Source organism: Folsomia candida, unplaced genomic scaffold, assembly GCF_002217175.1.
Source record: "Folsomia candida strain VU population unplaced genomic scaffold, ASM221717v1 Fcan01_Sc004, whole genome shotgun sequence".
Taxonomy (NCBI): domain Eukaryota; kingdom Metazoa; phylum Arthropoda; class Collembola; order Entomobryomorpha; family Isotomidae; genus Folsomia; species Folsomia candida.
This window is the reverse complement of record NW_019091196.1, coordinates 7,482,154-7,506,982: the sequence shown is the minus strand read 5'-3', so window position 1 is coordinate 7,506,982 and position 24,829 is coordinate 7,482,154. Positions and strand designations below refer to the sequence as shown.

The following is a 24,829-nucleotide window of genomic DNA, read 5'->3' as shown; positions in this document are numbered from 1 at the left end:
ATAAGGAGAGTTGAGGACTTCTTTTTTATTCCCGAAAAAATAAATATTTCTTCAAAATTTCGAAAATATTTTATGGATGAAATGAAAATTGTATTTTTTTACCAAGATTTTGAGAGGACGACCGGTGAAAGGAGCAGGTGCGCGAATATGGCTGGGTTGGAAGGTTAGTTGGTGTAGTGATGCGGATTCCCGGATTCGGGTCTACTTTTGCCAGTCTTGAGTTGGCATTTGCAGTGAAAGGAGCTTTCTTGTCGCTGAGTTGTTTCCCAGTTTTTTCTCCCTCAAATCCTCAGCCGCTTGTTCACCCTCAACCAAATCCAACCAAATCCAAACCAACCCCACACTCACACACCGGACGACCACGGTGTTTTCTCTTTTCCTCCTCAACAATATCGCAATCACACACCACGACCAAAACTACCATCCAATCTTATCTCCAAAAACCAGGTAAGGCAACAGATTTACTGCTTTCTAATAGGCAAATTCATCTCGTTTTAAGAACGCTGTGTGACGCAAAGTAATGTAACAACTTGAGACGATGAGAGTGACCTGGAGAAAGAAAGTCGAGGTGACAGTTAGTCTCACCTGTCCCCGGATATCACTTGTCACATATTCATATACTGAGGCTTAAATAGGATGCATTTCGTGAAATGAAAATGGTCTCACTGGTTAATGTGAAACTTTAGGATTTTGATAGTTTGTTTTTAATTGGAGTAAAAAAATGCGGTTTTTAGGTGAGAAAAAAGATAGGGAAATGTGAAAATTTAAAAAAATCACAAATTTTAAAAGGATTAAAATCGCAAAAAAAGACTTTAGAATTATCAGAATTCAGTATATTTTGAATTATAAAATATCATGTTTGTCCTTCATTAAGATTATAGCATCATTATTAATGTAGTTTCATTATTTTGGCATTACATTAATGTTTTGGAATAGATTTTACTAAATTTTTGCCTACTTCAATCTCTATCCTGCATCCCTTCCACTATGAAATTTCCGGTTTTTGCAGTTTTCTCGCAAAAATGATGGATAATCCCATTTTAGAAATCGAGTTATTCAGATGGTGAAAGTTGGTGAAAGTCTGCTGCACAATTGATTTACAAACAAATTCTGCAAAAAATGCAAAATTGCTGCACAACAACGCCGAAAAACGAAAAATGAAGAAATTCTTTTATCTTGAGATACGCAGATAACGAACGATTCCCTTCCCATCGAGTCAGCACGGCGCGATTTTTAAGCCCGTCTCCCAAATTGTTATTCCGCTTTACTCACTCTTCCCCTCTTCATAGGAATTAGTTTTCACTAAACGTGTTATTGTTCTGCTTTAATTGTTTGCAATAATTAAATGTAAGTTTTTATTTCCAGTTAAGTCTAAATTTATATGCACGCACACCTTCCATACGATTCACTATCAATAAGTCGAAAGTAGACAGGATTTATATCATAATAATAATTTGTGACTGGACAACTGGAGAAAGTTTGATGAGCTTTTGTGAAATTTAAATCTAAACTAAATACAAACTTCCATTGTCTAAAAGAGGTGACCAACAATAGAGGTGATCATTTGTGATGTAACGGTGAGGTAAGATAAACTTTTTGATTACGTTCGGCACGAAGACAGTAGAAATTCATACGATATAAATAGAGTTTTGTTAAATAATTAATCTTCACCAACCAATGCTGTGTAATAATTTGTAATTATCATAATTAGCATATGCCCCTATAACTATCTGTCATTCACTTAAGAAGAGATAGAAACTCGTACCAATTTGCAGATTGAGGACAGGAGATATGCCATTTTCCAACTAAACTAAGACATGTCCTGCAAAAAGAAAACTTCAAGTTTCCTCTTAAATCCTCTACATTTTCTACTTTGTCCGTTTATTTTATCGATTATACAATTTCTTTTGTTTGTGTCCTCCAATGACCACCCGGTCTCTGGTCTGGACATATCTTGACATGCAATCAAAGTAGTCCATCGCCCACCTTTCGCCATACAACAACAAACATACATACATATTCAACAACCTCTTGTAGATTCCCATCTCCATCCTCGTGTCACGGCTTATCCCAATCGTCAAAAAATTGTATTATGTGTAATGGAGCATCCCAGATAAGTGTCAAGGAAGAGGGTGGGTTTCTCTGGAAGAGCATTTTTACTTCATACAGTAGCGTTTGTTGACACTGGCACCATGTTATTTCAGGAGATAAAATTTAGTTTGGTCGCTGATCGATCGACACGACATTTCCACTTGTCCAAGTCGATAAACATTGTCCACTTTGCCCATTTCTCATGATTTGTTCACTTTTCCTGTTGCGCTTACACACCGACCCATTCGATTCAGGAATGTTTGTTCATGTGTCTTTTCATTCCATTCTCATCAGCTCTTCTTCATGTTCCATTCCTATTTTTATTAAGAGGGAGTATATAAAAGTATAATAGTGGTTGGTGACGACGACGATGCGACTAGCTTTTAGCGATAGGCAATCGTACGGGAAAATTTTGTACCTGAATTAATCATTTCTACACAAGTTTCCAGTTTTAGCATAACACGAAACTTGGACGAATCTGGCTGCATATAAATTTGTGACATGACACCCTCAACTGGCTACCTTACTTACTTACCTACCTGACCAAATGATATTGATTGACCGCATGACATTTTCTGATTTTGATTGCATGCATCATCATTGTTCTCACTAATTTGTGACTGTGGCATGCCCCACTTTTCGAGGTTTGTGTATTGTCCCTTATTATTTTTACTTGTTGGTTTTGGTTGACCATTTCGTTAGCTTATTATTAGTGTTCAATAAGTCTGCGCTGGGCCAGAAAACAAAACTAGACATGAAATAATCAAGCACAACAAGGCTCTAGTTATTACACGAATATATGTATAAAAAAAGTTTTTTTGCTGTGTATATATATATGCATAGCAAAGATTACTTAAACGACGGACTGGAACTGTTGGAAAAAATAATAATGTGAAAGTTTTCTGTGTCGCATATCACCACACATAAAATGACATAAATTTTATAATATCATTCCATAATAATGGCAAGAAGAACACGCTAAAAGAACATGAAAATGTAAGTGTATAGTTTTCTGCCTCTGTAATTATTTAAAACACCAACCAGCCGACCATACCACCAAAAAGCCTACCTTTCTTTATTGTTTGCTTATCCATTTATTTAAGGTCTCGTAACTCGGACCAAATCGCAAGCTATGCATGAAACCAACTTGCGTCACGATTTTAATTGTTGACTTTAATTGCGAATTTTTATTACAATTTTGACTACCCATCATGTCTAGTTATCAGAGAGCGTAATAAAGATTGAAATTATAAATAATGTGAGTATATGTATGTATAATTAAGGTTGAGAATAGCAGGATGTTTACATTATTATCCAGCGACTTTCCCTCCCAGCTTCTTCTAATGGAAAGATTTCGTAGAATGTGAACCGTAGGAACTGTGTGTTGCTTGCTGGTGCTTTTTGAAACTGAATCTTAAATCAGCTTAGAATAACTTCTCATTTCAATCTCTGCTGCTCCGAACGGTAAAAAGTCATCCAGCGTAAGTAATTCCACTTATCTTGGAGAGTAGACTATGGCACGGCGCATTGGGGCATTTGGCAGTCCAGCGAGTAGTATTAGCACTGTGAAATGAGAATGAATGAGAGAATTCAAAATCCTCCAGTGAGACCAAACAGGTGCACCTTTTGCACAATGGAAATGATGATCATCATGATCTACAGAAAATCTACTAGTCGAATTATTTGTCTCGTCTGAAAACTTGGTAATTTCGTTGAAAGCCTTTACGCCAAGTTATACGGGGAGAGAGAGAATCGGCTAAATTGGTAATAGGCAATTCTCCAACTCTAATTCTAATGGGCTGATGAAGAGAGTTCACTCTTATAAATATAAGTACGACGATATAACACAATGCCGCCGATATTTAAAGTATTTCACCTTAATGTATACAAAAGCAGTCGAGTTGAGGGCTGAGTGCTGGCGGTGGTGGTACTGGAACAAGTAGGAGTACACCATGGATGAAGAGAAATGTAGAGAGAAAGCAATTTGGCTTAAGTTCGCTGAGTCGGAGAGAGAGAGAGGAAGGAAATCGAACAGGGACTTGTACGTAGAGGAACTTTGTATCTATTACCCAATAACGAATAGGGTCGTAGTCGTGTAAAAGGGCATAGAAAATGAATACTAGAATCTCCTGGAATCTGGATGGTTTCGAATTTCCAATGGTTCAATCCCCATCGTTGTCGTCATTTGTCCATGGTTCCCACGTTCTCTCTGCCGGGTTCACCATTCGGTATATATATTTCTTGCAAGTGTGTGAACTGTGTCCCTTCTCAGCTATTTCGTCGTCGTCGTCCAATCTAGTAATCCCGTCCCAAACGAACTGTTGTGCTATTTGGTGAATGAGATAGTTTCTCACACAGGTTGGCGATGAAGACAGAGAGAGAGAGCAAATTTTATGGCTCAAGTTCTGTTAGCGTGTCATTTAAAGCTTCAAACTTTGTTTGGGTTCATTGCATTGTAAAAAAAAGTGTTGAGATGGATCGTATCGACGCAGTGGTGGTGATTTCTTCTTGCTCTTGTACACAAGTATTTCGAAAGTTGTTGCATACTGGTGGAAGAGTTGCAGTATTTTTTTGGGGGAGGAGGGCCCCATATATCTGTCGGTATTATTTGTTGGATAAATTTAGGTAACACACTAATCATGTCATAAAAATAGTTGTAGTTGGTTTTACCGATTTGTGTACTACGTAGTTTGTAGTACTTTCTCTACTCGCAAAAAAAGAGTAGATAAAAAAAGTACTGCTGCTAGGAGAGACACTGATTTCTGTTCTATGAGCTTTCACCTTCCCTCCCACGCCAAGAATTTGTACACCCACCCACGTTACCTTGCTTTAACAGAATTGCCCAAATGACTAACAAAAATGTCGTACCGGTAAATGATGATGGTTCGTTGTGTTATATATTTCCCTCTGATGTGCTGCTCCTGCTCCTGCTGCTGGATTTCCTCAAACTCTAGTCGTCGCCGTTATACATAAGTTGGCGATGCCAAGTTACATACAAAATGTACCTTGTCGTCGTATGTACTAAAGCTACAAATACTTCTGTATGCATATATCGAATGAATATTGAAATGTCAATGTTTATTGTCCTCGTTCCGCTCTACTTGACTGTTCTGCCGGCTCGTGTTTGTTGTTCTTTTATATTAGGAAAGCTTCATCCATCCGTCCGGGCTGTGAACCACCAACGACATGGCGTTTTACTTCATATGTACGTGCTCATAGTTTCGGGCTACATTTGCCTAGACGGGGAGAATTGCCTACCTGTGTACATTCTGAAAATCTAGTACGTATGTACAAGAACTCCAATATCCAATCTGCCATACACAGCAGACCGAGTTAGTTGGCAATGATAAGGCGAATATATCTTGCGTTGTATAAGACCTCTCCGGTGGTCTGGTCTGGTACTCTGGTACTTGTTTCTCCTTCTTGTGAGAAATTAAATTCAGAATCACAACTGAATGTGGGCGAATCTTGTCCTTACTTGGTTCTGAGGTTTATTGGTTCTTCTTGTCTCGTGGCGTGTGCTGCTGGTTGAGGGTACCTTCTTTCTCCCCCTTATTTATACAGTGAATACACGATTTTAGCCGAGCTGAAGACGTGTATGTATTCTTCTTCCCCATGTCTCTTGGTAGTTGTTGGGTTATTTCCTCAAGAAGAAGTAGAAGTCAATTTTCGGTGTGGCGCGTTGCGATGGTTGGATGGTCGAGGTCAGAAGTATATGTATGTAGTAAGTAGTTGAGTTGAGATAAGTGAGTTTGGAGGTGAAATCGACATCTGAGGATAGCAGAGATGGAGGTGAAAATACTCTAATCTAATTACCAGTCGAGTGTAAGATTGAGGTTTCTCTCGTCTTCTCTCTTCTGCTGCTTCAGCGAAAAGTCATTTCATGGCAGATAGTTTATTTCACTTCCTCGTGCCATCATTTCTCACGGAAAGTTATAGATTGGAAAGTGAACGAGGGAACGAGCGAGAAAGCGAGCAAGCAACAAATATGATAAAACATTGTGGAGATTTTTGTTTGAAAATTGCTCCTAATTTGACTAAATTTGAATTTGTTGATTAGAGAAAGAATTACAAATTCGCCACAAACTAATAAGTCAATAGAAAATTGAGAGTTTATTTATTCTAACGAGAAAAGTCTGTCAAGTGAATGACGTTGGGTGGTGGTGGTGGCGGTGCTTTCTCTTCGGTGTCAGTTGTGAGTGAATCCCATACATATGACTGGATGGGTATAGGAAAAAAAGTCACAATTTTTTGTTTGAACAAGTGCCCCTCTAGATATTCTCCTCATTGTTTTATGGAGTGTAAATCTGAGAAACGGAAGCTGCACAAAAAATGAAGAGTATCAAAAATCGATTTTTTATGTCAAATCAATTATCCCAAAGTTGATGGTTTAGTTTGGTTGGTGGCAGGAAAAGCTGAGTTTAGGTTACTTCTTCTTCTCGCACTACTCATGTCCCTTGTTAGCTTAGTTGGTTTGGAGTAAATCTGACTTGTGAAGATGCTGACTTTGGATTGAGTTGGAAGTTACCAACTTTCTTCTACTTAAGGACAAGAAGAACCAAATCTTGGCAAAAAGTGAATCCATCAGATTCTCATTCAAGCTTGTAGAGAAGTGGGGACACGAGACATGTAACAAGTAAAGAAGGCAGGCAGGCAGTTCTTCCTCCTCTCAAAGTTTGGCTACTGGTTTGGTTTGTTTAGTTAGTTAGTGGTCCTATTACCACCACGAAGAAGAAGAACCAACATACGTTCTCAACTTTTCTCGTTGTCGTCCCTACCTCGCTGCAAAAATCTCCTGCCTGCCTGTGACTTCTCGTTTGGTTTTTTAACTCTGAGAGCACAATCAACAGGACAGTGTGTGGCAGCCTGCTTTCGAGAGACAGAGATGCTTTTTTGATTCTATTCTAATTTAACAACTTGGCTTGCCCAACAGACGAGAAAAAAGATTTGAGAATTGGATTGAATTTACTTGTACTTTGTTCCTCCTTTTTCCCCTCCTCTTCAGCCTCAGTCTGTGACACTGATCGCTTTCATAAGCTTTTGGCACAACTTTCTGCAATTTGGAGGAGAATAGAAGTGCGAGTGGCAAAAAATATGAGTACTCTTTCTCACAGAAAGAAAGAAATAATGGTTTTTTGAACTTTATGGTAATTGTGGGATATTAATATTCTATAAATTGCAGCCTTCCCCTCCACCACATTCTCTCCACCTCACTTTTACAATTACATGCACGCTTATTAAGTACATCTGCCAGCCGACGTGTAAGATTAAAAGGAATCTCTCCTACCGCCTCGATGATAATGGTTTCGTTGGCAGTCAAATGCACGGTAAAAAAACGAATTTGACGGGCATAACAGATGAAATATACGCCTCCTTCTTTTTTAACTGCACACCAAAAAAATGCATGTTAACCGAGTGCATGGTTTTATTGTTAATAAAATTCATTTCATTATGAAAAGGGGAATGATTTCAATAATGAGGTGAAGTCCAAGGTTCCACTTTTCCTTCTCATCATCAATAATAGTTTCAGTTTTGTAAATGCACTCGTGCACAGATGTTAAATTAAGTCTAACTAACTGTCATCTCAACGGGTTGGCTGGCTGGTTGGCACAGAGAGCTTGTCACTTTATGAAATGGCAGTTCCATTAGATCCTCCTCGCCAAATGTTGGTAATAATCTGGTGATATGTACATACTGTTACTGCATGCTTGTTGTAATGAAATGCAATGCAATGCACTGAACTCTCGGTTCCGGTAGGTCTGCAATTCGACATGTTTGTCTTAAAGAAGATGTTGTGTATTCCATATTTCATTTCAGTGGGGAATTAGACTTTAACGCGTCGATCGATCAATTGTATAATACGAGAGTGTAACATGAGAGGCGAAAGGTTTACGAGATTTGTATTTCGACCAAGTTTTACTTGCTCCGTTACGTCAGACTTTGCCCTGCAGGTTGCGAAAATCTTGTTTTAGACAATTGTCTACGTAGTGTTATGCCAGCATCATCCCCGAAGGTGTAAATTATCTCGGGGAGTCGGAGAGAGAGAGAAGAAAGTTTTTGGCTTCAGTTTCAGCCTGAATTTGATATTGGCCTGCAGTTCCAATTTGTGTTTTGTCTTGCATACTAATTTTCTTGGAAAATTGCGTAATTTCAATTTCCTGGGTGAAATGATTGACATCCGGACGAGTTTTAAAAATGGTGGTGAGCACATATGTATGATGACTTCATGAGTGATTCATTCACTTTTTCACCCATTTTACTTGTTGGCTTAACAGTTGTTGTATTAGCAATAAAATTCGCAAACTCTGCTCGTTAAACTTTCACCTTTGCTAACCAGCATTCAAAAATGGGTGGATTTTTTTAACGGAAAGGAAATAATCTCCGACATCCGATGTGAATAATTTGTAGTTTTATTCCGACTTTGTAATAAATGTAGGTAGAGAGCATGCCGACTTTTTCCAGGGTTTTCGTCAGTAACTTCGAAGCTAGTTATTACATAAATACACATACACATAATATCGCATTATTATTAAATTGTCAATATTGATTTTTTCCTTCATGACCAAACCATCGAATGGATTTAGTTCTGGACTTGACTGGCAAAGTCGACTTTAAAATTGTCATGCTCACATATTCATTCGATTTATAAGCCTTAAATAAATAAATACCTTCAAGTTGGCCACATCCACCTTTTAGGTTAGAGTATCGAGTTTTTTCGCAAATTATTGAACCGGGATAAATAATAGTGGGCGTTCTGAAATGGAAAACTGGACAAACTCTTTATTTACCGACTTGCCGAAATGCCAGCCCTATTTTTCATTACTTATTTTATTATATACATACAGCAGCAACCTTATCGCTGGTACAGATCCTAATGAAAATGAATGATACGGGTCGGGCATATCCTCATCAGGAAATTACTCTCCCTTTAACATACACTACACACATTTTGTTTTGCTAGTTGTCATTTGCACATTATTACAATGACATCAATCCGACATAGAAGAACTGAGCAAAAGTTGAGTGGTGTAGTCATGTGCCAGCATTAATTTATAATTGACACGCTCACGCTCTCTTCCAAAATCCAAACTGGAGCAAAAGCAAGCAAGCTGGTACAGTTAGTTTTAGTTGATGACGAGAATTAAGACAGATGAGACTTTGTACTGCATTCTCCTCTCTCGTGGATATTCTTTGTATGCATGTACATAGAGTACGTCAGTCGCATTCAATTTAAATTATTATACGGGCAAGGAAAAGATAAGAGACAGCAGACTTTGTGAAAGAGAGAAAATCTTGTCCTCTTCTTTTTTCACGAACTCGAGTGTTGGTTTATTTTTTGAAAGTTTTGGTTTGTTTGCATCTCTAATTTAATTGTGATTTTTTATGTCAGATTTCTCTTTGATGTTTCTGGGCACAACTAAATTAAATGATGCACCTCTGGGCAAATAGAAAGGAGACGGCTATTCTTTCTCTGTTTAGTTTTGCTCGTTATTTCCTCGTCATTTATAGCAGTTGGAGGAATGTTTGTAATAAATTCGCACAAAATAGAACGACGGGTCTCATTTTTTAGTACACTATGATCCAATCGATTTCATATTTACTTTGATAACGACGAAGCGAAATTGGAATAAAAAACAAGCAATGCAAATCTTGAAGCTACGAAAAATGTATGTGTTACCGGCTCATTAAAAAAACTGCTAATTAAAAGTAGCCGGTCGGTGTATGCTTGTACATTCGAACGAGCGTACTTATAAAACCTGGGCATGGCTTGGCTGCATCTCTGTGTGTGAGTTTATATACTTTGTCAGTGTTAGTTATTGTTGGTTGGTTGTTAGTAAAATTGAAATAAAACTTCAAAAGCCTTGCATCTTGCAGCCATCCAACAGAATCTTGAAACTTCAAAGAATCGGATTCATTAGAAGGTTTAAGGTTTATTTTATGGTCCCGAGTTAACTTAAGTTTTTACTACTTTTATGAGTTCAACTATCTCCTATAGCACGAGAGGACGACGAAAAAGAAGCCTAAGTAGTCTTCCTCCTTCCACTAGAAGAGTAATGCAAGTGAAAAGAAAGATTTCTTCTCCCGTGTAACATATCGTCATCCATCCTTGTTTGCCGTCCTCTCTGTAAACTAAGTATAACTCTGGCTCAAGTGAATATGCATGTATATACATGCAGCACATGTCTAATAGTAGGCATGCATCGCAGGTAATGGAAAAGTGAGAAGGGATCGTTACGTTTCATTTAGTCCTCTGTTCTTTTTAAATGATGTTTCTCGGGTGTAAATCTCGAGAAGGAAATCTTTCCCTCAAACAGACGGCTTTTTCTACCCCCGCTATAAAATTTAGCCCATGCAACACTGTATACACACACACACAGTTGGTCTCTCTCTCTCTCTCTACTTTGTCTATGAGGAGAAGAATGTTATGTGTAGAATGCAAATGATGGTTCATTCTTCTTTTTTGCATCGTAACAAAACTACATAATGTGTTGCTGCTGCTGGGGCGAGAGAGAATTATTAGATTGCTTGTTGTACCCGTGCCGGTTATTCTGGTCGATAGTCTTACTTCATGATTAAGCCTTTGACGATGATGGAGATAGGAGAGCAGCAGCAGCAGCAGCAAGAAGTTCTTCTGGTCTACTCGGATTGGATTTTTGCAGAGAATGGAATGGATGGTGGTGTTGCTTTTAGTATGTTCAGGTCCATTTCCCATGAAAGCACGAGCTCAAGAAGCTCCGAGAAATGTAAGTTTTTTTCCTCTCTCTCTCTGTATAGCCAACAATTGGACATAACGACGACACAACTACACAGGCAGAGTCACGCATTATTATAATTTACTGTAGTTTTTTTCTTTCCGTATGTAGCTATACTATTTATATTATAGTCATCACTCGTGCCACTAGTGCGACACGGTACACTGAATTTTTCTTTAGTACGTACAGTTTGTTCTTGAGGAGGGTGTCGGAGTTTCATTGTTCCACGATTTATGTTCCATCGTCAGGAAATAGCTTCTCGCTTGTGGTGCGCTTTTCTTCCTGGTCAATATTGAATATGCAAGGAGAGGAACTAAAATACCGAAACCAAACAAATGTTTAGCAGTACAAAAGTAATATGTCGGATGTATTAGTGTATGTGTGGGCGTATTGTTGGGGGGAAGAAGTTTGCTATTTTTTTATTATACCAGCATTGCTTGTGCCACCAACTATTTGTATGTATGTCTTTTTCCCTGTGAAATCTTTTATTCTCATAATCTCCCATTTTGTGAAGAGCCAGCTCGGGCTACTAATGGGGGAAAGGAAAGTGAAATAAAATTGGACGAGTTGTTAACTTTTTTCTTGGTTCTGCTTTGTTGTTTGTGACGGTACGGTGCGGGGTATTATTATAAGTTATTTATCTGGATGAGTCAGTGTGGAAATGGGGATTTGAAATAGAAAGTGACAGGAACAGGAGAAACAGTGAAACATTCAACAGCCTGGTAAATCGAAGGGCGTATGGTGGTCTTGGTATTTTCTGAACCGGGAGGATTTTAGGGAGGATTGAGAAGATGGGATTTTTTCATCACCTTTATTTATTTCCATTCTTTGTCTTCTCCGCAAACTTTGGGAGAGAGAGAAGTTGATTCTTCTGTACTTACTTTTTCCGAGCATTCCGATTTGGATATTGGATTTAGGAGTAAATGGCTACATGCATAAAAGGATGAAAACTGTTGATTTGCTCGCCTTCTTCTTGTTGCTTCTTCTTCTCTTTTGGCACATTTTCATTAGAAAATTGCTTCTCTCGTGGTATTAAAAAAATCCGTAGACTTTGTTGTTCTCTACGTTTTTCGCAATTTGCATTTCTTTTCAATATGATGTTTTCCTTTGTATGTAGGTATGGGCTCACGTTTGTGTTGGATAATCACCGTTGTTGGTTAGTTGGTTCGGTTGCCTGGTAAAAGGGAGCAGGGTGTATGGAAATTTGTCCGATTTTTCTCCGAAAATAGATTAATTCCACATGTAGATGGTGATGATGATGATGATGATGGTCTATTTTCCATTTCAGAAATTTGTATCTCGTGGTCTGTTTGTTGTTGTTTTTGTGTACGAGTCAATTCAATATTCAACGGTTCTCTCCGCTGATAGTGTTGGTTTATGGGATGGAAGGAATAATGTGGATGTGGCGGTTTGTGGCAGAGTGTGTGCTGCTGATGGGAATAGATTGGCCTTGTCTTGAATAGCACATAGTACAGCAATTGTGAGAGAATTGAAGTGCGTTGATGGGTTGTGGGAAAGTATTGCGAAATGGAGGAATTGGAATTCAGTGGTGCATTGAAATGAACCTTTTCACTCACTCAGCAACCTCCTCAGCAGCGCAACCCTTATTCCGAAACTCTCCTGGAACTGGATACGATACGGGTGACGATGCAGTAGATAGAGAAAGTGGGCGGGCAGGCATTTGTGGCAGTAAATGTAATCTAATTCAAATGTCAAATGCGGATGTAAATGTGAATGTTGCCTTTCTCTCTGCTACTTCATAATAATCCGGATTTTAAAGGTCTATTTGTTCCACTCACTTTGAGCGAATTGAACGTTTTGCATATCATATTTACTTTTCCATACGTACGACGACTGCGACACTGGCGCGGAGGTGGTCGTGGTGCCATTTCCAATATGAGATAACTATACGTCTGTCTTCTCCCAGAGACAACAGATGCAAATGAAATGTATGTAGATTGCAGATAGATTATGGAAATTTCAAATTTTCAACTACTTGAAGGCTCTTCCCTACTTTTAAATAGCTTTGACGATAAAAGACAATGGTGAAGGAGACGCGTTTGTTGGCCCGCTTAACTAAATTTAGCCGCCTATCTATATGCAACGCCTGTCACTTGTAAGGGGAGGATTACTGAAGTAAAAGCAAAGTCACATTGCTAAATAGTACTTTCCATCCACAGTGGATGGATGCAAGAATAACCCTAATTAGCCCGTGTTTTTGATACGTATTCATTCAGGTCATCGCAGACGGGAAGGATAAACTCTGACCATTTTGTTCCAGTCTGATGCATTTGATTGTTTTATCACGGATGATGGAAACGATTGTATCGAGACAACCTTTACTCGAGATCCGATTAAGTAGAATAGAAATCGGGCATGATAACGTGTAATAATGAAAGAAAATCTATTAATGGTTTTTAATGAAATAAAAGTTTGTATTGCGGACTCGCTCGAACTTTCACCAGAGCTTTCTCCTCCTGGTTTGTATGTATTGCAACTCGTGGAGGAGGACGGTGTAGGAGTGGGCAACGGAATGAAAAGTGAAGTTGGACGCTAAAAAAGTTAGTCAGGATCGGAGGAGAAAGTGGAATTTTGTTGTGCTTGTGTTACGAATGGGATGTTGAAATGCATGAAACTTGAGTGAGTGGGATGTGCTGAAGCTGTACTGCTGCTGCACATAGTTTTTACGTACATGAATAGGAATTGTGTAGGTTTCGTATGTACAGAAACAGAGAAATTTGCCACTTCTGTTATACTCCGTTAGCATCACAATGCAACGTACTTTTGTGAGCTGACTACCATTCCAGTAATGTCGAGGAGACGCATCACTGCCACCACACATATCGCCACGGGAAAGACCTAGCTGGAGGAGGAGGAGGCGAGAAACGATGAGTGAAAATACGCTGGGGGTCTATTTGGCATGTAGACAGATTGTAGAACACGGCAAAGTCTCTTTGTGCTCTCTGATTTATTTTGGCCTCTCCGTCATAAATCTATATAATAGAAGAGGAGCAGCTATAATAGAGCAGCTACCTTCACTTCACATGTTATTGATGTGATCCTCTCTTCAAATCTCTCACATACACCCCCCTCGCGCCCAGTCACACCAAATAATTCCAAACAAACAGCCCTAAATTCCCTGTATGTACATATGTATGCTGGCAGTAATTTCGTAGTGTATAAAAAGAAAGCTGCATATTCCTCCATATTTCTTGCTTAAGGCGTTACTCTCGCAGGAATTATTCAACACGGTGATATTGCAACCTTCCTTATTCGTTGACGAGCCAGTCTGACACGTTTTTTTCGTAGACGAACATAAAGTACAGCGTGACATGTTGGCTTGTTATGTAAGTACGATTTTATGAGCCGTGTCGTCTATAAATCGGGATGAAAGCATGCTACAAATAAGAGCTTTCTCCTCTGGTATTGCAGTTCGTTAAAAGTAGGTGAGGAATTAGAGAGACAAATAATTTATGCGCGTGTTTTACTTGACAGTAAAATCAGGGAAGGAACTCAACCCGTTACCTATCTAATTTGGTTGTCTACTTGTGTAACATAATAATGGTTGTTGAATAATGTCGTAAAAAATTATTTTTTTCTTCGAAAAGGAGAAACTCAATCTTTTCGTGCGTTGGCTGAAACAACATTACTCTGTACATCCTCAAGTATGTATAAAGCCAGTTAAGAGTGTACAAAAAATGTCGGGTGGCAGTGGTGGTGGTGGCAATTGAGACTTTGGTCGGTTTGTGTACTCAGCTTACTTTCATATCTTTCTGTCATAACAAGGGATCAGATAAGTGGAAGAGGAGACGGCGACGAAGAAGAACTTAAATGTATCATCCGACGGGTTGTATGGGTCGACGGATGCTTTGTTATTAAGGTTTGCTTGATAACGAAGAGATCTGTTTCCTTCGAGGCTTCTCTTCTCCGTCTCTCATGGCGATGTGATGATTCCCGTCTTGGAGCGAGAGATATTTCGTGAATGACGAGAAAATGTTGTGAGAGAGGAAATGGAAAGCAGATGATGATGATGATTCTTTTAAGATAACTGTTATTCTAGTGAAGAGACGACTGCATAAACGAACCGAGAAAATAGTGTGGGTTTCATAATTGCATTCCTCAAATCAGGTAGTGTATGAGTGTGTGTTTAGTTTATGATAATAATAGAGCGACACGATTTATATAAATAATAACAGTAATAAATTCCATGGTCCAAGTCTCGTAGAGGAGGAAAAAAAACATTACTTGAATGAATAATGGGCCATGGTGGTTTGGTGACGATGGATGGAATTAATATGTCGCAGAATTTCTGGGAATAATACTGCTCTTCACATTATTACATGATCTTATCTTGCAAGACGATGGGATGGGTGATGATAACGAATTAGTGAGATAAATGAGCTGTTGTACGGTGGAAATTATGGGTGTGGTTGGTTTTCGGAGATGACACATTTCTCTACTTAGGCGTGTGTCGTCGTACTTAACAGTTACAAGTGTAAGTGTCTGAGGAACAGATACAAATCCACCACTTAAAGGAACTCGGAGAGAGAAAGTGTGAATTTATATACGAGATTTTGTACGGTGGTTGATGGCAATGCCGAAAATAGGATCGGTAGTTTAGTTACACTGCGACCGGCACGGTACAAATTAATAATATCTCTGTCATCCTGCCCATTAATGTTGTTAGGATGATGTGTTGGTTTTGTTATTATGAGGAGATTGGCAGTCTGACCACAAACTGGTTGTGGTATTGTTATACCCAGAGACCAACGATATGTGCCTATGTACGTACATACATATTACTACATACATACCGGAAGTGGAATGGATCACGGTTCCGTAACTTTAAGCGGAAGTTGATTTGTGTGGCGGGAGGAACATATAGTGATATTTCGTATGTGTAGCTGGAGTATAATGAGCTGTGAGTTATTACGGTAATGCTCCCCCAATCCAATCCACTACCCATCCTTTTACCCCGTCACGTTTAATATTTGTCCGTTTTCCCTGGTTTACGTAAGTTTGGTGGTGCGGTTGGTGAAAGCAGAGGCATCATTTGAACAAATCTCTAAGCAAGAGTGAGTGAGTACGCGTATAAGAGTAATTCACAACTTTGTCTGTTTTTGGAGGACGACTAAGTAGCTCACATTCTAATTGGAGGCAGGCTCGGCATAACGTCTCCTTCTTACCAGGGAGACATACTTGAATAAGACTTTAATTAAGATAATGGGACTTTCACTTCACTTTCACATGGGGTTTCTCGGATAATCCGGAGTAGGCTCCCACCACCAAAATCAAATCCGAGCTGGACTGAGTGACTGACTGACGGGATGTGAATATCAGGTTGGTGGTGGTGGTGGTGGTGGTCGCTTCACTCCATTTATTTATTCCAGTCGGATGGATTACTCAAAACCAAACCACTCCTAGTTCACAGGCAGGTTTAGGTTGGTTAGTTAGTCAGATGAAGTAAGTAAGTTGTGTGTCGGTCGTCTGACTATTTCTATCTTTTTACTTTCTCTCCCTCTTCCTCCTCTGCCTGCGCTTTCTCTCCCTTTCTCTCTGATGGAGATGGAAGAGGCTTAGCTGGCCTGTCAAGTTGAAGTCGGTCGGTTTGGGTGGTTGGCCGTCGTGGATGCGGTATTCTGATCGATGGATTTATTCCTCCCGTATTCTTCCAGAATATCAAGATTTTACCAGTCGAATCGTCAGATAGCTCAAAACACCACCACGACTACATCCTTCGTCCGCGTACATTCCTTTTGAATTCGGGAGTAGCATGATGGAATTTGAAATCGGGTTTGTGTGTATCGCTTGAAAACTTTAGATTTGAAGAAACCAACGCTTCTATATTTTCTTGGGTTGGAATTGCATAAATATTTTGATGCAGCTGCCGAGTCACCTATATTTCCCAGACGAAGCTGCTGCAATATCTTTCTTTCTTGATCTTAATAACACTCGCATTTCATTCTTGAAACTTTGTTTGAGCCGATATGTACAACATTAGCTTATTTCTTCTTCTTTTTCTCTTGTGCCTAAAAGTTGCAGAGGAGAGAGGAAAAGTCACTTCAAGTGCAGTGTCAAGTATGCATTTATGCCCATCTTTACTACCACGAGGACTGACTGCAGTAGTGGCGGTAGTAGTGAGTGTATGTATCCTCGGAGAGTATTTCGATCCGATTTATTATTGATTCGAAACTCACTCAAGAATTCTGGAATTCAAGAACGGTTGTTGGTTGCCTTCTTTCTCTGACTGCTGGCCGGGACACGACTTTCACTACGCCGGCTTCCTTCCTGCCGTATATGTGTAATATCTCTCGCAGAATGTAGTGGGTGGGTGGCTGGCTGGCTGATGGAGGAATGGATGGATGGGTGCTTGGAGATGCGAAACAACTTGGCAATAAGAAAACAGGCAGTTTGGGAAAGTTGAAATTCAAATTCACATCGAATGGTTCACTCTATTAAAGCACGTCCCAATAAACGATCCTCCCAAATGCACACGACCTTATTCCTCTTCACAAAAAATAAAATAGTCAAAAGTGGGAAAGGAAGTCATCTTGTAATATTCTAATTTCAAGGCAAATCCACTACACGAATGAGATTAGTCATTACTAAGATTATAGTCAAAAGCAGCCAGATCAATAATTTATTTCTTACATTTTTTGCATCCATAAAAAAATTTGCCACATGTCAAGTGGTGGTTTTGGCCTTTCGAAATAGAAAAGACACTCCCGAAACGCCAAAAGTGAGGAAAAAGTAAAAAAAAAGAGAAAGTTGACTTGCTTCAACCACCTTGAGGCTCACTCACTTTCTTCACTCCATGCCTTATACTTACATAAGTTGACTTTTTGGCGTGTGTAAATTTTTTCTTGTGCAGCGAGCCTGTTTCCGTCATCCGTCACATGAGACGAAGAAGAAGAAGACCAGCATCGTCGTCATCCTCCAGTTTTTTCTTTGACTCGCAACTTTTTCCTTTCAGAATATTTCAACTAATACTATATTCAATAAGCAGTTATAAGTGTAGCATGTTTTTCTCTACGCATACATATAAATTTACTCGCGTGGAATGCATCCATATTTTCAGTATGCGTACGTACACATTCATGATTATGTTATGTGTTCCTTCTCACTCACTCGGTTGGCAGCTGGAAATATGTATGAAAAGGAGCAGAGTGAAGGACGGATGGAAGAAAGTTGAGCATTTGAAGAGCTGTTGAATTGACTTGGACTTGACTTTCTCTCTCCTCCGTCCGTGGTGCATGGCGGCGTTTTGTCTCGTGTGATATATAATAACGCTCCGCCGTTTTGTCCGTGTTTCTTCCCGAGATTAGTAAGAGAAGAAGGAAAGTAGTCAGAGCAGTTGCAGAGGATGAATAAAGCAGCGACATTACTCCATATTTAATTTTGCTTTCTTGTATTCTCGTGATCCCTGACTCCACCAACTCGACTTTCTCCACTCGCTTTCTCTCTTCTGACCCTTTACGTTTTCTTCTTCGACTTGTTCAAACAGCCAACGAGGTTACGGTTGCTTTCTACTTTGGTGTGTGTGTGTATGAGTGGATTCTGCGCTGAATTCAAAACCTCTCTTCTTATGACACCACCATTACGAGTAGAGAGGAGGAAAAGTCGATGTTTGTTATTTTTGTGTTTTTGTTGTCCATTTTTTTGAGCCAACTTTTCAAAAATACGTGATCATAGTATAATCTACCGCTGGGTTGAAGGAAGGATACAAAACTTTTGTACAATACAAATATTTGTACCTTATTGTGGGGTAATTTGTATACAAATGTGAATTTTTCCAGGAATATCGCATTCACAGAAAGTAGTAAGTAGTAGACTTTTTCTTCGTAGGATCGATTCAAAAGGAGGAAAAGAAGCGGAAAAGTGAAATCTTCGAATGGGAAAAGATCACAATTAAAATGGAGATGAGATAAGTTTTTCTTGCGCTTTGCTGCCTGCGTGTACGAGATTGTTAGGTTATTCTTCTGTCTGGTGAGGGAAAAGAAGTAGGTTGCCTGCATCCAGTCAGAGAGAGAGAGAGGCGGCAGGCAGGAGAAGAGGGCATTATGGATTAGTGAGAGACATTGCACAGGAATGCACCCCTTTATTCAGTCCAGTTGTTGCTACTTCCTTTGTCTCTCGAAATCTTGAAGAGTCACACTGCAGCAATTTAAGAATGGAGTGTATTTTGTTTGGTATTTATAAAGCGCCACAATAAATCGTGGGGATTCTGCTGTCTCATATGTATTCCATTAAGTGTGCTTAATTTACAGCAATCGTGGTTCCGTCGTCGTCGTCGTCGACGAACGAGTTCTTATTCTTCTTAGTCAGCTATAACTCGGTAAAAGCTGAATATGTTGAAAGAGCGAGTATGACTCAAATATTTAACTAACTGAAACAAAGCGCAAGATTTTATTATACAAAGACGACGAGCAAGGGAGTAAAGTAGGGTACAACTCAAAACTTTGGGAGGAAGAATCTCCTCTCCGAGAACAACACAAGACAACGGATGAGATGAGGGTTTGTTCAGCTTGGGAGTTTTTATTTCTATTTTAAGTTTGTTCTTGTGTATGTGTGAGGAGAGTAATTTCAGGAATTCCAAAATCCAACCGAATTCATGAAGCTGCTCCTTAACCATTGTCAGGTCGGCATATGGTATGTGTGTGCAAGGTGGAAGAAATATTCAATGCGAAATATAATAATACAAATCTTGTCCTTTTTTCATTTCCCTGCTGCTAAGATAAGATGTCGAGGTTTACTTATTACATATGTACATACATGCTTTTTTTTCTAGAGAGATGAGAATATGGTGTTCATATTGTCATCCTATTTTTTTGTTGTGTTCTCTCTTTCTCTCTTGTTGCCACCATCCCATCAATTCCACTTCCACGGAACATAGCTCCCGTTCTTGGCAAGGTGGCAAGTCTATTGCGGGGACGATAATATAATGCGAGGCGCAAATAAAGACAGAAAGTAAAGATTTCGTAGTCAGTTTTTTTCCGTCAAGAAGAAGGAAAAAGAGGACGGATCGTAGTTACACGTACGGACACACCGAGTCGTAGATTAAGATTGTTTTCCTTTTTTTTAAATATTGTGTACTCGTACTCGAGATGAGGGAGGGAGGGACAGAAGGGTTGAGTTGACTGAGTGTTGTTATGTCTGAATGTCAAGTCATATGTGTGAGCAAAAGTCTTCTCGCCTTTATCTAGTCTCAATCTTTTTTCATCCATTTACACTTTGTCATTTGTTGTGTAAGAGTAAGAAAAACTCTCCTCGATTAGCTCTGTTTGTCAAAAGCATTAATAATATTGGGAAACAAAAAAAAACCCAATTTTTTCCGACGACACGGAATACAAGGCAATCTTCATATTTCTTGTCGTCGTCTCAAAACAAGGGAAGTTGGTTGGCGTTGCCGTAATTTTGGAGGTATAGATAGTGGCAAAAAGTGGATATTGTCATGTTATCAAGTGCTTCCAGTATATGACTATGGGCCAAGAAATTGAGTGTTTGCCACTCTGATAGGGAGCTTAACTAAATGTTGATTACACATTCGCTTTTACTCTCTCTCGCGTATCTCCTCTCTCATCAGACGGTCGACTGCGTCTACGTCCCTGGGTGTGGGAAACTCTGTAACGAGAAATTTTGTGGTTTGTTGGAGTTGGTGGAGAGGAGAGAGGAGCTCTCTCGAGCCGTGATATGATATTGTGATGGTGATTGCTACCCAGCCAAAAACAGAGAGATGACGAGCTTGATGTCCTCTTGTTGTAGTATGTACATAGAAGATACATATACGCCCTGCTGGACCCTATGTTATGCTGATGCTGATGTTATGATGATGTCTCATCGGGTGAGGATCACCGTCAGCATATACATATACTCCTACAAGCCTTGCTATGTTGTAGAGAAAGTTAACAGCGGACATTGCCCGTTTGCTGAGTCAGGAGGAAGCCGACAAAATCTCAAGTGTTGTTTGTTTGGATGAAAATGACGAAAGATTTTTGGTCTCACTCGTACTGGAAATGGTGATCTGGTCGTGTTTCGGTGTGAGGTCTGTTTATGCTGCAGATTTTCGTTACATGTCTCTCCCTCCAAAAAAAATATTCTTTAAGGAAGGAAAAATACGATGCGAAAAATATTACATATTATCTCGACATAAAAAAAGTGATACAAGACTTGGTCTTCAAACTTGATAATAATTCTGATAATGTGAAAGCCACGAAATTTATAAGCATTTCGTGCTCACTCGAAAAGAAGATGAAGACGGTAGAAGCAGTTGCTCATTCATGTACATATTTTTGCACTTTCTCTCTTAACTAGGATCTCCACTACTGCGGCGTGCTTTCTCTTTTCTGGTGGGCTTTTCATAACACACGTCGTCCTCTTTTTTTAGCTGTACAGCTCTTGCCTATAATAATAATAGTTAATGTGTCCTTGTGCCTCGTCGTCGTCGTCATCTGATGGCGATTGGATTTTTTGTCAGTCTTTTTTTCTGTTTTTCTCCTCATCGCTATTCCTACTGCCAATCTAGATGTTGGACTTGTTCCTCCGTCTGGGACTCATGCGGTGAGAGCTCTCTCTCTCTCTCTCTCGCTCACACCACGTATTTGGAAGCAGGGGGACGACGACGACGTCGACAAGACCAAAGATAAAGGGGCTTTGATAGATTTAGGAGGTGAGGGAGTCTTTTTGTATTTCATCGTCGTCCTTGTCGTCGTGGTCTTTGATCTAGTTCTTTTTTTCCTTTTGTGAAACTTCCATATAAATACGTCGTTTTGGCTGAGTGCAATGAATTGTTCTGGCTGTGGCTGCTGCTTTCTTTGCTCTCTCGCTGTCTCGTGCGACTTTCTCCAAGAGAAAAAGTCTCGCTACGGTTTTTGCCATACTGTTAAACGTGCTAATTGCTCAAATTACTCTTTTCCTCTCGTTCACGGCTTTGTAATTTCCTTTACTTTTGGTACTTTTTACTTTTACTGGCCCTCTCTCCCTCTTTCTTCTCGGGCCACAAAGCTGTTGTATGATTCGTGGACTCCAATTACCTTTGAAAAGATAAAAGTTGTGAAGCATAAATATTATGTGGGAATGGACTCACATGGGTGAAAGCTGTGAGTAAGATTATGTATGTAAAAAAGACTCGTTTAAAGATGCGTTAATAAACTTGAAGTAGTTTTTTTTAGTGTGGGATAATCGATCGTATTTAAAATTACGAATCAATCGATACATGCTTTTATATTATATTTTATTAATGGATGTTTTGCACCATAAAAATATGAAAGTCACAGAGAATGAGGCAAAAAAGAAATCAAGCACACCACACACACGATCCGAGGGTACCTTTCTCTTCTTTTTGCTGGTCCCTGTCTGTGGTGTCGGTCTGTGTGGGTAACACTTCTCTGCTCTTCTAATAGCTTTGCCTTGCCCGTTATAAAGAGTGGAATTGACTCATCTTCCTTCTCTACGAGAAGGATCGAGGAACCCTGCAACTCGTGTAGCAAGGAAGCAATAAAGAAAGTAAGGTTGAAGTTATGGGGTGAAGTTGGGTCGTTATAAAGACAGAGGTTTATTATAGACACAAGATGTGCCTTTGGGATTGCATGGAATCGCATAGTTGGTCGTGTGGTACATACAGTTAGTTAGTTAGTTGTACGCGCGCCTTTCTCTCTGCCTTAGTTGGTGTGGACTTACTCTCTGAACAACCGTCAGTTAAGTCAGTTAACTTAGAGGGAGATTGGATGCTGTCTAGAATTTCAAATCGGCTTCCGTTCCCATCCCTTCATTTCCGAAGGTTCGTGATGTACATGTTGCAAAGTTGAACCTGGATGTGTTCACCGAAGGTCTGTATTTCTCTGCCCGTAATATAGTTGTAATTTGTTAGTTTACACAGTTCAAGGTTCTACATTCAAGTTTGAACTTAATTATTGCAACGAACTTGTGTCTCGCACAATAATTTAATTAGTCTTTTCAACGACTAGATGGGGAAAATCGTCGAGTATTATCGCTCCTCTTGCTCCGATAGGATTTATATTTATGGGAAAGAAAGTCAAATCAAAACTACTTTTTTTCTGTGTCACCGCGTCACAACAAGTGTTTCAGATTCAAGAATGCCTCTTGTTGCTTATTCATTGCTCCCTACAACTACGCAAAACCTGATTTGGCTTACGAAATAGTCGTCGTGATGTCATGTTATTTATTACATTTGGCTCACATTATGAAAAAAAGTAAGTTTCACAGGTTTTTGACGATGTCGACCTTGCAGTCCACGGATTAAAACTTCTTTTTATTGTTATTTCTCTGTTTTGTGACTTACTTGAGATTTGCACTGGATGCGCTACGAGAGAATGTGCAGCAAGAAGAAGTTTAGATTCCTCTCTCTCCGTAGAAAAAAAGTACATTACAAAAGCGTTAAATGTACATACATACAACTCTGGAAGAAGAAAGACTATCACATTCCGAATTATGGGGCAGACAGACAACATTATAAAGCAACATTATCGCGTTTATTTTCTTTGGCTGTTGTTAACAGTTGTTTAATGGTGCGTTACAACGGTGATGTTATTATTCGACATAGCGAGTGACCTTACCTTAGATTAAAACAGACATAAATTCACCATCTAACTAAAAGAGGAAAATAGTTTAGTCGAGAGAGACACACACATGTGCAGATGAAAAAAATCCGACATTGTTAGCTGTTGATGTCATAAGAATGATTACACATTTTCCCCATTTTTTACCTACACATGTATGTAAAGTCATGATTTAGATCAATTATTTTGATAAATTGGACGACCCATACGTATTATTGTCGCTGCGTCGCAGTTATATATTTACTTGGCAGGTTAACAAGGCCCCAATTTTGTTGGATTGCGACGTATTATTGTTATGTTGTCCCTACCCACGTATGCATCGGTTTGGGGTCTTCTTCTCCTAATAAATTTGACGGAACAGGAATTTAACTTTGTAAAGATGTAAAGAATTTTTGCTTCATTTTAAAAGAATCTCTGGAAGGATTACAATAGTGTTGGTCTTGTTATCTTGCATCTCGTGTCTTGCTTGTCGAGTCTGTTGAATATTTATTGCTCCCACCAAGCAAACCTACTGCTTGTGTAAACCAACTAGTAGTCTCGGCCTTCCTCCTCGCCGTAAGTAAAGTGAGGAAAGTCAGCTCAAAGCTTGAAAGTAAAGTAGGAAGCTTTATTTAAGATTAAGCACAGCTCTCGCTCTCTCTTCCTCTTTCAGCTTTCCTTTGGTTGCTTCTCTTCTTCCCACCCATTATACGATACGGGAAAAGGAGAGGATGGATCAGGAGGAAAATGAACCAATATTATATAACCCACAACCGCACAGTAGTCGTCGTCGTAGTCACATCACAAATATGTAGAAGAGGAGAACACGGAATCAACTCACACACAACAATGCATTTCCTTCTTGCTGCTGGATTGGAGAATAAAGCGTCTTATAAATGCAGGATTAGTAGCATAGCTCTCTCCTCTTATTTCCTCCTTGTATAAAATCCATTTCATCATGATGAGGGAATTAGTAGGTCGTCGGGGTCGTCGTCACTGCCGTCATGAAATAAGGTCGACTACGCTAAAGTAAAGTGAGTGAGGGGAGAGAAGACGTGTGATGGTATTTTGTGGCAGAATAATAAGAAACTGAAGAGCAGTAGTATTTCTTCCTTTGTAGCTCTTTCTCTCTGTCTCTCAAACTTGCTGACGGGGGAGCTGCTTTGAATTTAGAGTTGATTTTTCAACCAGGGATGCGAGATTTATGAAAATCTTGTAGCTTTCAAACTTTCCATTTGTTTAGGAGAGGAGGACGACGAATTGAGAAAGGATAAAAAGTGTATCGGCTCGTGGGATATGTAAAAACATAGGATAATATTTATTAATATTTTATAATGCACGAGGAATGTCGTTGAACTTTCGATGCCAAAAGTGGGACTTGGTTTGTGGATAGGATGGCCGATTCAAGTCACGAAACGCATAAATGCACCT

At 39.4% G+C, this 24,829-nt stretch overlaps 1 protein-coding gene across 4 annotated transcripts in view; it reads left to right on the top strand.

Annotated features, from left to right (window-relative positions):
• Window positions 1–204: 204 nt before the first annotated feature.
• LOC110849561 (poly(rC)-binding protein 3) overlaps window positions 205–24,829 on the top strand; it is a 72,903-nt gene continuing 48,278 nt past the window's right edge. For 2 of the 4 annotated variants that reach the window (XM_022096985.2, XM_022096981.2), the window contains exon 1: window positions 205–447. The gene's annotated coding sequence lies outside the window, so the exon portion shown is untranslated. Of the gene's footprint in view, window positions 448–1,248; window positions 1,583–24,829 lie in introns of those variants that run through there. The other 2 variants (XM_022096986.2, XM_022096982.2) reach the window with 2 other exon arrangements.